Source organism: Ovis aries, chromosome 1 (assembly GCF_016772045.2).
Source record: "Ovis aries strain OAR_USU_Benz2616 breed Rambouillet chromosome 1, ARS-UI_Ramb_v3.0, whole genome shotgun sequence".
Taxonomy (NCBI): domain Eukaryota; kingdom Metazoa; phylum Chordata; class Mammalia; order Artiodactyla; family Bovidae; genus Ovis; species Ovis aries.
Window position 1 is genome coordinate 197280259 of NC_056054.1, and position 13905 is coordinate 197294163.

At 40.5% G+C, this 13905-nt stretch overlaps 1 long non-coding RNA gene across 2 annotated transcripts in view; it reads left to right on the forward strand.

Moving 5' to 3' along the window:
- Positions 1-7912: 7912 nt before the first annotated feature.
- Positions 7913-13905, forward strand: part of LOC105602588 (uncharacterized) — an 88347-nt gene continuing 82354 nt past the window's right edge. Inside the window, exon 1 of one of the 2 annotated variants that reach the window (XR_001021279.5) lies at positions 7913-8143. This is a non-coding gene — a long non-coding RNA (uncharacterized LOC105602588). The remainder of the gene's footprint in view (positions 8144-13905) is intronic. The other variant, XR_009598046.1, reaches the window with a different exon arrangement.

Below are 13905 nucleotides of genomic sequence, written 5' to 3' on the forward strand. Positions count from 1 at the left end.
GCACTCAATATGCCAGCAAATTTAGAAAACTCAGCAGTGGCCACAGGACTGGAAAAGGTCAGTTTTCATTCCAATTCCAAAGAAAACCAATGCCAAAGAATGTTCAGAGTACTGCATAATTGCACTCATTTCACATGCTAGCAAACTAATGCTCAAAATTCTCCACACCAGGCTTCAACAGTACATGAACCAAGAACTTCCAGATATGCAAGCTGGATTTAGAAAAGTTAGAGGAACTGGAGATCAAATTGCCAGCATCTGCTGGATCATAGAAAAATCAAGAGAATTCCAGAAAAGCATCTACTTCTGCTTAGTTGCTTATGCTAAAGCCTTTGACTGTGTGGATCACAGCAAACTGTGGAAAATTCTTCAAGAGATGAGAATACCAGACCACTTTAGCTCCCTCCTGAGAAGCCTGTAGGCAGGTCAGGTCAAGAAGCAACAGTTAGAACAGGACATGGAAGAGCAGACTGGTTCCAAATTGGGAAAAGAGTACATTAAGGCTGTATATTGTCAGCCTGCTTATTTAACTTCTGTATGGAGTATATCATGTGAAATGCCAGACTGGATGAAGCAAAAGCTGGAATGAAGATTGCTAGGAGAAATATCAATAACCTCAGATATCCAGATGCCACCACCCTTATGGCAGAAAGTGAAGAAGAACTAAAGAGCCTCTTGATGAAGGTGAAAGGGGAGAGTGAAAAAGTTGGCTTGAAACTCAACATTCAGGAAACTAAAATCATGGCATCTGTTCCCATCACTTCATGGCATATAGATGGGGAAACAATGGAAACAGTGAGAGACTCTATTTTCTTGGGCTCCATGATCACTGCAGATGGTGACTGCAGCCATGAAATTAAAAGATGCTAGTTCCTTGGAAAAAAAGCTGTGACCAACCTAGACAGCATATTTAAAAACAGAGACATTATTTTGCCAACAAAGGTCTGTCTAGTCAGAGCTATGGTTTTTCCAGTAGTCATGTATGGATGTGAGAGTTGGACTATAAAGAAAGCTGAACACCGAAGAATTGATGCTTTGGAGAAGACTCTTGAGAGTCCCTTGGACTGCAAGGAGATCAAACCAGCCAATCCTGAAAGAAATCAGTCCTGAACATTCATTGGAGGGGCTGATGCTAAAGCTGAAACTCCAGTACTTTGGCCACCTTCTGCCGAGAACCAATTCTTTGGAAAAGACGCTGATTTGGGGAAAGACTGAAGGTAGGAGGAGGAGGGGATGACAGAGGATGAGACGGTTGAATGGCATCACTGACTTGATGGACATTCATTTGAGCAAGCTTCAGGAGTTGGTGATGGACAGGGAAGCCTGGCATGCTGCAGTCCATAGGATCACAAAGGGTTGGACATGACTGAGTGACTGAATTGACTGAGTTGATGATCATGTTAAGCTGCTTTTCAAAGGATTTCTTGCCAAAACATACCTCCCTCTCCCAGTCAGTTCAGTTCAGTTCAGTCACTCAGTCGTGTCCGACTCTTTGCGACCCCATGAATCTCAGCACGCCAGGCCTCCCTGTCCATCACCACCTCCCGGAGTTCACTCAAACTCACGTCCATCACATCAGTGATGCCATCCAGCCATCTCATCCTCTGTCATCCCCTTCTCCTCCTGCCTCCAATCCCTCCCAGCATCAGAGTCTTTTCCAATGAGTCAACTCCTCACATGAGGTGGCCAAAGTACTGGAGTTTCAGCTTCAGCATCATTCCCTCCAAAGAAATCCCAGGATTGATCTTCAGAATGGACTGGTTGGATCTCCTTGCAGTCCAAGGGATTCTCAAGAGTCTTCTCCAACACCACAGCTCAAAAGCATCAATTCTTTGGCGCTCAGCCTTCTTCACAGTCCAACTCTCACATCCATACATGACCACTGGAAAAGTTTAATTACACTGAATTTTTTTTTAATCCTTTTGGAGAAGGGAAATGGCACTCTTGCCTGGAGGATTCCATGGACAGAGGAGGACTGGTAGACTACAGTCCATGTGGTCACAAAGAATCGGCCATAACTAAGTGATTAACTTTCAACTTTCTCTTTTCAGGTTGAAAAAAAAAAAAAAAGAAAGTGAAAGTCACATCCAACTCTGCGAGACCCCGTGGACTGTAACCTGCCTGGCTCTCAGTCCATGGGACTCTCCAGGCAAGAATACTTGAGTGGGTTGCCATTTCCTCTCTCAGGGATTCTTCCTGATCCAGGGATCGAACTTGTGTCTCCTGCATTGCAGGAAGATTCTTTACTGTATTAACTACCAGGAACTTTTAGGTTGGCAGCCCCTTAAAAATCTTTATTGCTTGCCTAACTCTCTCTCCAGATCTGTTCACTACCCTAGTAACAATCAGAACATTTCAGTTTTGCAACAGTTCCCTAACTGGTCTCTCTGCTTCCTGTATTGCACCATACTCCTTTCCACCACACCTATACCAAACACAACTTAGTTTCCACACTTCAGCCAGAATGATCTTTGAAAAATATAAATCTAGTCACATCACTCTCATGCATGTATTATTATAATATTTCATTTTACTATTAGGCCAAATTCCAATACCTAACAGTACCTAATTTCCCACCTTACCTTCTGACACTCCTCATCACACAGTGCTTTTTTAAGTAAAATTAATTTCCTTGTTACTCATATATTCAGTGACATATTTTTTGATCTCTAGTCTTTCTCAAATGTTTTCTTTTCCTGGAATATTCTCAATAGATAGCACTTCTTTACTCATTATTCAAATAGAAAAGTAGACTTCATTTCTTTGGAAAAACCTCTCCTAACCCCTAATATCAGCTTGAAAAGAAGTAACTTTCCTTTGTCCTTTCATAGAATCCTGTCCTTCCACTACCATATACCTGCCACACTAGAGTTCAGTTAGCTATTATTTCCTCTCCTCCCCTCATAGATCATAAGCTCTGTGACCAAGAGACTAACAGGAACTCGATAAATACATTTGAAAGTGGTGACTAAATACATGTGCAGAAAATTCTATCACTAGACCATGGTGTGATTCACTAATCAATTATTCAATGTTAAATAAACATTTATTGAGTGTAAGTATAATGTTAGGAATGTTAAGATAAAATCAATAGAATCCTTTGATTTTCTACTGTTGTAAAAGACATTTGTAAAAAAATATGAGATGCACCTAGCTCTTAAATAATAGATGGAAGTACAGTTGTTTTTTCTTCCAATCACTCAGTCATGTCCAACTCCTTGAGACTCCATGGACTTTTAGCAGAGAGCTTTTAAGTACGAGGAACAGAGCCGAGAGATGGGGAGGGATGAGGGGTAGAGAAGAAACAATTCATACTGGAAACTAACTGGGAAACATTTAACACTTATATATAGTTAACGTCACAGGATACAAGACTTTCTCTATACTAGGGAAAATCTCTCCACTGTGGTGAACGGAATTTCTATTCGATTTGACTCACCAGCACTATTCTGATTTATAAGCTAAATAAGAGTTGTTTCAAAGGCTTAATAAAAATTTAACTCACATTTTAAACCTCCCTTCCCTAAGCCACATAAATGTGCATTTTTTTCTGTATTAGCTATTCACCATTTTCCCCTCAGATCATACTTGTCTCATTCACCTTAAACCCCCCATCCTGCTATACTTACCCAGGAAAGATGTTTGCTAATGCACAGCGCCATCTGCTGGCAACACTTTGAAACCAACCTTTTACCTGCGCTAATATTGAGGCTTGTTTCCAGTGGAAACTCGAATTCTGGTCTGATTTCTGGTAGGGCCGAGTTCCAGTCCTCCCTTCTCTGGAGGCCCAGAGGAAAGTCCCATAACGCCTGGGTATCTGTAGGTGGCAGGAGACGTCTGTAAGGCCACGCCTTTCGCCCCTCCCACTTCCTTTCCTCCCATGAAATCTTTGATGTTAGTACTTGGATCTGAAGTTCTGTGTCTCTATAAGAGGTTTTCTGAGAGACTGTATTCTTGTATTTAAGGGTTTCCCTGGTAGTGCAGAGGTTAAAGCGTCTGCCTGCAATGTGGGAGACCTGGGTTCGATCCCTGGGTCGGGAAGATCCCCTGGAGAAGGAAATGGCAACACACTCCAGTATTCTTGCCTGGAAAATCCCATGGACAGAGGAGCCTGACGGGCTACAGTCCATAGGGTCGCAAAGGGTCGGACACGGCTGTAGCGACTTAGCACAGCACTGCACAGCAGAACCATGGCTAAACAAGTCTTTCCACTGGAAAGTGAAAGTGAAGTCGCTCAGTCGTTTCCTGACCCAGGGATTGAACTCCTGTTTCCTGTTTCTTCAGCATTGGCAGGTGGATTCTTTATCACTGAGACACCTGGAAAACCCATGGTTAGCTAGTGAAATTAGATTGCACCTTTCAGGACACAATTAAATCTGACTCAGATACCATTGAAATGGTATTGTATGAATTCCTTGAAAGCAGGAATTACAAGTGTGATGTTTTGGGGGGCTGAGAAAAATGGAGTATACAGATTATTCATAAATCCACTTGTGGTCCTGGGAAAAATATTCTCATTCCCCTGAAAGCCGCAGTCAACAAAGGCTGGACAGTGACCTCAGAGAAGGAACCTATCGTACCTGGAAAGAGCTGGCTTCACCACAGGGTGGTCAAAAACACTATATGAGGGTTCACGTGCCCATTAAGTACAGCTACACCCTCTGGCTTTACTTGAAGTCCATACAGAGAGGAAGCAGAACAGATTGATGGCAGCTCTTTTTTCTATCCCCCAAACCACTGGTGCACCCTCTGCTCTGATGCCCGTCTACTCTTTTAAGATTAATTTTTAATGCACATTTACCTTTTCGAGAGTAAAGTTTTGGGGGAGTTGTGCTTATGACTCTAGTGTACAATAAGCCCAATCACTTTTCTTGTTTTTGTTATGTTTTTGTTTCTGTTTTTTACAGATGAAACCACTGATCACCAGAGTATAAACAGCAGAAATTTCCTCCTGATAGCACAATGATCTAGACAGAGACCTATATATAGTGAACCCCCAACAAGTGTTTGGTTTTATTTGCTTCGTTTTAACAGGACAGCTGCTGTCCTGGCTTTGTGGTTCTCCTTGATCTGCATACACTCTAAAGAATGATTCTGATTATTAAACACCAACATCATAAAACAGATAGCATCCGATGGCCAAATAACTACTCTCTGGATTAAAAACATCGACATAGATCACAAACATAGATCAGAAGTTCCATCACTAGTGAAACAGCAAGGATGGGTACTTGGATGTCCATAGGGGATAAGCAGTGGAGAAAGATAAGCCCAGCTGTACGTAATAAAGAAGGGCTGATAAAGCTGAAAGTAGGTCCAGAGATAGACAAATGTCAACCATCCACATGGGTGTCTAATGTCATGCAGGTCAATGAGAGGATAACCCAGATGATGACCCAGCATGTGTGCAGGCGATAGCCAGGGGTCTGGGCCAAGGGAGACAGTGGAAATCTCATAATTACTAGGCAACAAAGCCAGAGGCATGTTTCTGGGGTAAAACTACTCATCCTCTTCTGTGAAGGAGTGAAGGTCTGAGCTGCTTGTTAGCAGTAGAGAGCAGTCTTCTCTTACTTTCTCCAGACTAAACCAGAGAGTCTGTGGGACCTTCAAATGTGGTTCTGAACCAAGAGCAGCTCGTATAGCCTCTGGCTCTAGGTGAGCATAACAGGAGCTTCTGACCCTGACCTTACATTTGAACTCTTTGGAGGCAGACTCGGAATTTCACTGAGTTTTAAAGACTATTCACTTTCCAGAGGGATCCTAGATGTCCCAGGGTGAAGGTGTGGAGAAGACTGTGGGGCCAACCAGCAGTCTTCTTCACTCAGGCCTAACTCTGACCCTTTAGAAGAGTACATGGAGCAAATACTCATTGAGCTAGCTGGAACTTGTGGAAACACAGAATGAGGAACTCAGGGGATGATCTCACGTGTCTGGACTCCCTGGACTGCTTCTACTTTTTTTTTTTTTCCTCGATGACCATGAGTGTATCTGTTTCTGGAGCCAAAAGCTTTAGGAGATAAGCAGTAGGCCAAGAAGCAAGCTGCGACTTGCATGTCCATTCAGGTTGAAGTATCCTAAAACCCAGAGATGCAAAATCTGGAAAAGAAACCTCTTTACTGCAGATCTCCTTAAATTTTATCCAGTATCAAAAAGAAATTCTACAGGGTGTCTGGATTTTACTCAAGGGAAATAAGCAAGGCATATCCATTGCTAAATACATAAATCTATGTGTCACTAGAAAGCATGAGCCTAAGCCAGACCAGACACAGGGGCCCTTGGTCCTTCCTGTCCTAGACACGACTCGAGACAGTTAATTCTAGAGGTCCGTGTGGCAAGGCTCGGTCTGTACTGTGAGTTATTAACATTGGCTGCACGCTGCGGACCCATCAAAGCACAGTGACTTTCTACTGTCGTTTAAACCACAACCTTGGGCCCTGTGTCAGACAGCATGTCAGACAGCATGCCAAGGAGGATGAAGGCATGTTAATAAATAAAAGCAGGCTTGAAACAGAACACAAAATGCCTCTGCTTCAACTATTCATTTTGGAGTCTTTAATGTTTAATATCTAATGGGTGTAGATATAATTGATCATTGTGAGCCTTTGTTTATTTGGCACAGATTTTTGAAAGCAATCAACTCAGCTGCCTGTCTGTTGACCTCATGGGGTGAACCTTCCTGGCCAGTGACCTGCGAGCAGCCTAGAGTCAGTCATAACAGAAATCTTCCTCTTCAGATTTTTCAGTGGCTTCTTAGGAAAATATTAAAGTTTGAGATCTATCTGGAATCACTTCCTGTTACTAGGATAATCTTGGACCTGAAGTCACACAGGCATCTCAGGAAGATTTCTAGGAGGGATTTTTAGAGTCATCTCTGGACACTATTACTTTTTGATTCTATTATATTCAATACATATTTATAAGAACCTATTATTGAGATGGGCTTTGAGGAGTAAATGACAAAACTGATGTGTGAAGTACCTAGTAGCATGCTTAGAACATAGGGGCTAATATGTGTGTTAAAATGCATACCATTAAGGTAATAAATATTTAAACAGATATTTTAGAAAATTCAGATAGCATTAAACAATAAAATCACCAATCAGCTCCTGCCACAAAAATAATCCCTGTTAACACTTTCCACTCATTTTCCTCTTGTTAAAATACTGATCACTATATAAATTATATTTTCTAACTATGTTGAGGGGAATTAGATAGCCATCCCTTAGAAATTTGGTGCAAAGAGTACTGAATTAAAAAGTGAGAGATTATTATTTTAATCTGATTCTGCAGAGAACTAGCTTTCTGACCCTGAGGGATTCTCTTACATCTTCGTAGTTTCCATTTTCACCTCTATAAATGTGAAAGTAGAGCTGAAAATCATTAATGGCCCTCTCCACTGTAAATGGACATTAGAAATAAAGACCTACTGTCCTCTTCACTTTCATCAACACTCTCACCCTAGTGTGCAGAGACATGAAAAGGATTAAATCAGCTAATGTGGTTGAAATTATCAAGAAGTAAAATTAGTTCTCATGTACATTTACAATTTTGATGAATGATCATTCATATATCGTTATAAACATATGCATGCCTCCACACATATGCACACACAGTATGCATGGATTCTAATTGGTCATATCTGAGACCTGATACAGTTTCAATAGTGAGGCAGGCTAAATTCACTTGGTCTCTTTACTTGTCAGTGAAAAAAATTGATGAGTTGTGCCTGCTCAAACTCTGAGCTAAGGTCAAAGCACCCTTGAGGAGACAAGAAAAAAGAATAAGTGATTTACAGATAAGGCCGGTAGCCTTGGCACCAGGAGCTTTTGTTTCCTTAGCTCTAGGCCCCGGGAGAGGAGTGTGTCTCCACCGGCACAAAGTGTTCCCCAAACAATGTGAGACACACGCCAAATTGGAGTCCAGCCAGGCCCCAGCTACAGTGCTGAACTCCTGCTTGCCGCCCATGGGCACACACAAAAGGCAGGCCCAGGTTACCACAGCCTCCCAGGTAAAGACCAAAGCTGCTATTTGTCATCATTAAGCGAACGGGCCATTCTTTTTCCTTCTGTGCTCTAATCAGTGGCAGTGAAACCGGACTGGAAAAAAAAGTGGGACAAAGAACCACTCCAAATTCTGGACTCAGGTAAGAGTGAGCTCCCTCCCCTCAACTGCTTCTATGTCAGGAAATGATGCCAAATTTGCTACTTACTCTCTGTCATCTTGAGCTATTTATTCTTCTCTAAAGCTATATGAAGATTAATATAGTCATTGTTCTCTGAGGATGAAAGTAATGCTCATCATTGTAGATAATTTAGAGGATCAGAAGAGTCCAAGAAAGAAACTAAGAAACTTTCAAAATCCGTAACCCAGATATAGATATAGTGACCACTTTACTGTGTATAATTCTGACCATTTTCATCTGTGTATCATGTATATAGCTGTGTACGCAAGTGAGTAAATGTGGAGAATTATAGAACTGGGTTCCATAATTAGTAACACATTATACATACTATTTTGTATTTTCATCATTTAACAACATATCATGGACATTTCTTCAGGCACTAGTTGTAAAATTGTGAAAATGATATTTTCAGGATCATTATAAGTACTAAACAAATAAAGGTAAAAGCCCCCTACAATGACCCCTGAGAAGTAGCAATCACTGATATAATGCTAATTCCATTAGATTCTAATAAACATGAAATTATTTTTCTGTTTAAAATACTCAAAACTGTATAGCAAAGCAATATCTGCAAAGAGAAAGAAAATGGAAAGGGTTTTGCTGAAGATCACAGCACTAAAATCAGTGGTCTTTGAGTTAGGTTATATTTCCTCCAGGTCTCCTCCTAAAGAGAGGGTCAGGATATATGTGAGCAGAGTCACTAGCACAGAAATTGTTCCTTACTAACACAGCCTATTCTACTGTCTGGCAGCTTTAGTCATTAGAAAATGTACCTAACTCAAAATCTAATTTTGTCTTCATATCAACCCTGTGATCCTAGTTCAAGGTATTTAACATTACGAAAAATGTTTTGTTTTGCTTTGCTCAAGACATTTGTGCAGACAGTGTAAGATCATAATGTGCAGAGTGTGTTAGTCCCTCAGTCATGTCTGACTCTTTCTGACCCCATGGACTCTAGCCCACCGGGCTCTTCTGTCCATGGATTTCTCCAGGAGATCTTCCCAACCCAGGGGTTGAACCCAAGTCTCCTGCATTGTAGGTGGATTCTTTACCATTTGAGAGGTATAATCCCCTGTGTTCTGCCTAATAGAGAGCACTTATATCTTATGCTCTGGATACTTTGCTTCTATCTATGCAGTCAGACAAGAGTCGGACACGACTGAGCGACTTCACTTTCTGTTTTCACTTTCATGCATTGGAGAAGGCAATGGCAACCCACTTCAGGGCTCTTACCTGGAGAACCCCAGGGACGGCAGAGCCTGGTGGGCTGCCGTCTATGGGTTCGCACAGAGTTGGACACGACTGAAGTGACTTAGCAGCATGCAGTCAGATAGCTGCAAGTCGTTGCATCAAATTAGAACTTAACTCAGAATGTTAACTCATTCTAAAAATGGCATCAACCTTGTGAACAACATTGTGTAAAGTATATAGCATGAGGGTACAAGAGGAAGAGAGAACTTCTTCTGAGAGCCCATGATCAATACCAGGGAGAACGCCACATGTTAGACTCTGGGTCCCAAGTAAGGTGTTCCAACATGCTCAGATCTTGACTGATGGTTAGGAGGATAAGCTACCAATCAGTTTCAGTTCAGTTGCTCAGTCGTGTCTGACTCTCTGCAACCCCATGGACTGCAGTATTCCAGGCTTCCCTGTCCATCACCAACTCCTGAAGCTTGTTCAAACTCATGTCCATTAAGTTGGTGATGCCATCCAACCATCTCATCCTCTGTCATCCCCTTGTCCTCCCACCTTCGATCTTTCCCAGCATCAGGGTCTTTTCCAATGAGTCAGTTCTTTGCATGAGGTGGCCAAAGTATTGGAGTTTCAGCTTCAGCATCAGTCCTTCCGATGAATAATCAGGACTGATTTCCTTTAGGATGGACTGGTTGGATCTCCTTGCAATCCAAGGGACTTTGAGGAATCTTCTCCAACACCACAGTTCAAAAGCATCAATTCTTCGGTGCTCAGTTTTCTTTATAGTCCAACTCTCACATCCATACATGACTACTGTAAAACCCATAGCTTTGACTAGATGGACCTTTGTTGGCAAAGTAATGTCTCTGGTTTTTAGTATGCTGTCTAGGTTGGTCATAGCTACCTAACAGAAAAAAACTCTGAAAAAGTTTAAGTCCAATGGGAAAATATGGAAGCTACTTTCCAGTATTTCATCCTATTATTCACCAACAATTATTGTCTGTATATCCTAAGTGCTGTGATTGGAGCTTCTACATACGCAATTCTGTTGAATTATTAGGGCTTCCCTGGTAGCTCAGCTAGTAAAGAATTCACCTGCAATGCAGAAGACTCCAGTTCGATTCCTGGGCCTGCAATATCTGCTGGAGAAAGGATAGGCTACCCTTCCAGAATTCTTGGGCTTCCCTGGTGACTCAGCTGGTAAAGAATCTATCTGTAATGTGGAAGACCTGGGTTCAATCCCTGGGTTGTTTAATTATTAATTTTGTTTAATTCTCACAACAATCAAGAATTTTAAAGATAAAGATGAGAAAGTTGCTATCCAGTTATTTAACCTTTAAAATACTTTTCCTATGACTATATAGCTTAAAAGTGATGGTACTGAGTTTCCAAAGTTCAAAATCAATTGTACTAAAATTGTACTATCAATTGTTGAAAATCAATTCTGTACCATAGCCAGAATAATTGTGGCTGTTTAAACCAGTGTTCACCCTCTCCACCACCTGCCCTCCTCCCCTACACACACTTCTTTAGGATGTACTCAAAACTCAAAACATCATAAAGACGAAAGTATCCTTTTTATCATCTGGACTGTTCTCTTGACTTTTTAAGTGAGATTTTTGCCTGCACGCTTTCTTTTAATATATCCTATGTTTTTTAAAGTATATGTCATCATAACAATTCCCTGCTTGAGCAACAACAAAGCAAACTTGGTGGTTTGTTTTTGTTTACTGCTTTTTTTTTTTTTTTTTTTTTGCTTTTAGGAAAATCTCCAGATTCTTTTAATTAGAACTCAACTCTTCAGCTCTTTCTAATGTTAGTCGTGGACATTGCATGGTCCTTACTGTGTCACTACGTCTTTCATCCCTCTGTGATCCATCCAAATAGAACCATTCAACCTTCCCCGTGTGGGCATTTGCCTTCATATTTTTGTTCATGCCATTCTCTTAGGGAGGTTGTCACCTGTTTTAATCCTTCGTGCTTATCTTATGTGTTGTTTGCTTGGTTTTGTCTTTTCCATTGTATATTTAAAAAGAATTTTTTTCCACCCCTCCGCTCGTGTGTGTGTGTGCGGTGTGCACGCAAAGATGCTTCAGTCATGTCTGACTCTGTGCAACCCTACAGACTGTAGCCCCTAGGCTCCTCTGTCCATGGGATTCTTCAGGCAAGAATACTGGAGTGGGTTGCCATGCCCTTCTCTAGAGGATCTTCACGACCCAGGGATTGAACCTGTATCTCTTATGCTTCCTGTGTTGGCAGGCAGGTTAGTTACCACTCGCACTACCTGGGAAGCCCTCTCTGCTCTTACATCACTTTAATTTATACTTCTATCATAACATGAGTTTCCTTTTGCCTTGGAAGCTCTTCAAGGTCAGAGAGTACTTGAAAGTGAGGTACTTTACTAGACACTAAAAGTTTAAAGAAAAACAAGAATTGATCCCTGCTCTTTATGAGCTTACTGTCCAGTGTGAGCAAGGCTCTTGATCTTTAACCTCCTTTCTGTCAGAAATACTCATCTGCTTATTTGTTCTACTTGTGCGGTATTCTGCACTTTTACCATGATGTGTCTCAGTGCTTAATGCAATTGAAGACTCATCATGTCATTCTTCAATTCCCTATTTATTTGTACCAGCATATAATTGGACTAACTTTTATATACAATTTAAATAATCATAAAGGAAACAATGAATCATATTGCATATTATGGGATTATTGATACGCTTTTGTTTTAAAATACAATTTGCCAGTTAACTCTCTGTATTTACTTTTCTAAATATTTTCCCTCTCTGAAATGATGAACTATTTTAAAATATTTTTCTCTTTTTTTGGTTAGAAGTTGCATATTATAAATTTCCTGTTTTAAGGTTTTTTCTACAGAGTACAGCACACATTCATAACAAACTCTAAAGTTAACAGATGCTTTTAACTTTTTTCTGCCTATAACCAGAACCTTAACAACCCTTTAGTTTCATTTTCCGCAAAAACATTCAATTCAGTTCAGTCACTCAGTCGTGTCCAACTCTTTGCGACCCCATGAACCGCAGCACGCCAGGCCTCCCTATCCATCACCAACTGCAGGAGTTCACCCAAACCCATGTCCATCGAGTCGGTGATGCCATCCAGCCATCTCATCCTCTGTCGTCCCCTTCTCCTCCTGCCCCCAATCCCTCCCAGCATCAGGGTCTTCTCAAATGAGTCAGCTCTTCGCATCAGGTGGCCAAAGTATTGGAGTTTCAGCTTCAACATCAGTCCTTCCAAAGAATACCCAGGACTGATCTCCTTTAGGTTGGACTGGTTGGATCTCCTTGCAGTCCAAGGGACTCTCAAGAGTCTTCTCCAACACCACAGTTCAAAAGCATCAGTTCTTCTGTGCTCAGCTTTCTTTATAGTCCAACTTTCACATCCATACTTTCGAAACACATCACATACCATCATTTTTAATTCTCCATATATTTAAACTTAATCAATCATGACATTTAGAGTTTTAAACAGAAACTACTATTTTACTGATTTAAATAGCTAAACATTTGTCATAATTACCATAAATGAGTTCAGTTTCAATGCTTCTATCTTAAATAATTTCGAGTCAATCTCCCCTCCCCACCACTATGGGCACTAGAGTATGACTATCTCTTTCCTTGGCTTATATTTAGAACTAGCCAGCTCATGAGTCACTATTATGTAGGCCCATATTTATCAAACTGCCTTCGAGCATTTTTTCCCTTCAATTTCTGATTCTGGGAATGTTATATTTTGTTAGTGAGCTCAACTTCATATCAGAAAGATTTGTAAGGTGCCACGTGTTTGCCATGTGACTCCAACTGCTGTTTATCATTATTTAGAAGACTTCTTTGAACTAATATTTTTAAAGCAAATAATAAGAAAAAAATGTCTGGTACACTCTTCTAGTAAAATAAATATAAAAACAGTGTCACTACTGTCTATTGTCTTCTTGCATGCACAGAAATTAGAAGTGAATTTAAAAATTTGATGATGTTTTTCATCTAAGTGGATACTAAATGAAGTGTGCTTATGATTTCAGAATGTTACTCTAATTTTTGAGGAAAAGAAAGTATTCTATGAAATTCTCATAACTAAAAAAAAAGGCATCATAGAGACATCAGGGTGAAATTTCAAAGATACACAAAGGAAAATATTATAAATAAACTAGGAAAAAGGAAACAAAAGTTTCTCTTCATTAGTGATTGTTTCAGGTCAACCTAAAAAATTTGTCTGATAGCAACTCAGCCTTGGATTAAGTATTTTGGTGCTTAAGCTTACATGGAATGATGCAGAAAAGCACACACATTTCATATGAATTGGATGAGCTCAAGACTATCAAACTGAAGTAGGTGAAAAAGTAAATGAAAACAAGAATACAAGGAAAATGTGTCTGGGCCATACACCCTGCCAATCTGGGAAAAATGCATGTTAAACTAAATTTTAGGACTTTTTGTGTGTTTTCACATGTTTAAAGAACTGATTTGTGAAGGAGCAACCAGCATATTCTCTATCACAAAGTCAGCGAA